The sequence below is a fragment of the Lagenorhynchus albirostris genome, chromosome 3 (assembly GCF_949774975.1).
Source record: "Lagenorhynchus albirostris chromosome 3, mLagAlb1.1, whole genome shotgun sequence".
Lineage (NCBI taxonomy): Eukaryota > Metazoa > Chordata > Mammalia > Artiodactyla > Delphinidae > Lagenorhynchus > Lagenorhynchus albirostris.
Window position 1 is genome coordinate 110153020 of NC_083097.1, and position 2753 is coordinate 110155772.

Genomic DNA, 2753 nt, shown 5'->3' on the forward strand with positions numbered 1-2753 from the left:
CAGGTATTGTACTGGCTTTCCTTTCTCTCTTCCTCTCTCGCACTGCCTTTCTCCCTCTTTCACACACACCACCACCACCACCACCACCACACCTACATCTTTTTATTTATTTATTTATGGCTGCCTTGGGTTTTCGCTGCTGCGCGCAGGCTTTTCCCACTTGCGGAGAGTGGGGGCTACTCTTCGTTGCGGTGCGCGGGCTTCTCATTGAAGTGGCTTCTCTTGTTGCGGAGCACGGGCTCTAGATGCGTGGGCTTCAGTAGTTGTGGCAAGTGGGCTCAGTAGTTGTGGCTCGTGGGCTCTAGAGTGCGGGCTCAGAAGCTGTGGTGCACGGGCTTAGTTGCTCCATGGCATGTGGGAATCTTCCCAGACCAGGGATCAAACCAATGTCCTCTGCACTGGCATGCGGATTCTTAACCACTGCGCCACCAGGAAAGTCCCCACACCTAAATCTTTTTAGGGCACAATTTTCGCAGGATGTATAAACCCACAGGACAGTATATAAAAATACAATTTGAAACATTACTTTGGGCCAATTTCTTTCAATTAAGGCACCATAACCCAAGGTCTGAATATGGATATATATTTGGCCTATGTCTCAATTTAGATATACTGTAGAGTGGGGGATGGGAGGAAGTAATGACAAATTTTTTTTTTTTTTTTTGACTGCACGGTGCAGAATGTGGGATTTTAGTTTCCCCGACCAGGGATCGAAACCTCGTCCTCCGTCCTCTGCATTGGAACCACGGAGTCTTAACCACTGGACCACCAGGGAAGTCTCTAATGGCAATTTTTAATTAAAGACTTTGTCTCTTCCACCTGTTGTCAAAGAGCTTTGCTGCTGAGGAAGAGTCCTGTGAAAGTAAAAAAAGCTAAGCTGAGAAATGTTGAATTAACTAATTTCTTCCTGCTAATGGCAGGTCTCCATGTCTTAACTACCTACCTTAGAACACTATTATACAAAATGTATAAGAAACCTACTAAGACAGCACCCAGATCATGGATTCTAAACACCATTCTCCAATTAAAAACCAGGGCAGGCCCCTTGGAGAAGTGGTTGCTTCCAAAGATGGGGCAAGGAGTCCACAAGATGAACCCGGAACATCTTGTGGTCCCACAAAGTAAGGAAGTCCTAACAAAAAGATGAGGATTTGTTGAAAGAATGAAGGAGCCTACGTGAAGGAACTCTTCTAATAGCCAAAGGTGTAAGAATTTGAGCAACAAAGGAACACTATTATTGAATTTTAACCCACAGAACAAAATAAACATCCAGGAGTCCACAGTACCATTGATTAAATGAATGGGGGAGAAGAGGCAGCTCTTCCTTAGAGTATAATTCCAATTAGTGTAGAAGTAAAGAGGGAAATGGAAAATCACCATTTGCAAAACATCACAGTAATAATTGTTCTAGACAAGATCCACTAAAAGTAGTGGCTGACTGTAAGGACAATTTGCAAAGTCTCAAAGTATCTCCTCCAAGATATCTATCAACTAAAAGGGGAAAGACAGTAACTTTGCAATGGAGAAACCTGATGAAACCACCTTCACCAAGTAATCAAGGTCAACATCACCAATAATAAATGACTTATTGACATTGGGAATTCATTTCTGTGATATTCTTCCAAAAAGCATAACATGAGTTCAGTCATGAGAAAACACTAGGCAAACCCAAATTGAGGGACATTAGACAAAATAACTGATCAATACTCTTCAAAAGTGACAAGGGCATGAAAGACAAGGAAAGACTAAGGAACTCAGCCGCAGACTTAGAAGTAACTAAATGTACTTTCTGGGTAATATAATGGAACAGAAATAGAACATTACTGGGAAAGCTGATGAAATATGAGTAAGGCTTTTGATTTAATTAACAGTAGTTTATCAAATATTAATTTCTTGGTTCTGATCATTGTACTATGGTTATATAAGATGCTAACATTAGGGGAAGCTAGGTGAGGTATACACGGAAATTGTAATATTTTTACAAATTTTCTGTAAATCTACAGTCAGTTCAAATTAGCAAGTTAAAAAAGTAGATAGCGGGGCTTCCCTGGTGGTGCAGTGGTTGAGAATCTGCCTGCCGATGCAGGGGACACGGGTTCGTGCTCCGGTCCGGGAAGATCCCACATGCCGCGGAGCGGCTGGGCCCGTGAGCCATGGCCGCTGAGCCTGCGCGTCCGGAGCCTGTGCTCTGTAACGGGAGAGGCCCCAACAGTGAGAGGCCTGCATACCGCAATTAAAAAAAAAAAAAAAGTAAATAAAACCATGACTATAAAGTACACCTTCTCTGTATTTTTTTCCATTTCCAGTGCTAACTTGGTCTAATGCCATCTTTTGATCCCAAGACAAATTTACTATGTTATATAGTCATACTAACAAATGTTTGTGGAGTGAAACCTATCATCTAATTATGTCTCCTTTTGATATGTTTGTGGTTGTGGTTGAGAAATAATACATTTATTACATTTGCCAGGGATTCAACATCCAGAGTTCTGCTTTTAGGCAGGATGGAGAGAAACTCTTTGGAAGTTACTCTCCACTTTGCCATTGATTCTGCTTTTTTGAGTAAACTGTGTGACTAGAATAAAGTTCCTGTCCTCTGTACTTTCCCAGGTATACCTTTTAACATCTGTAATAGTAAAAATAATTAGAATTTAAATGCTCTTACCATGTAAATAGATAAGAAGTGGCATTAAGTAAAACAGCAAAGAGATAAAAGCGGCTTATTAAGCTCGTCAGCACAAACTGAGCTTTAT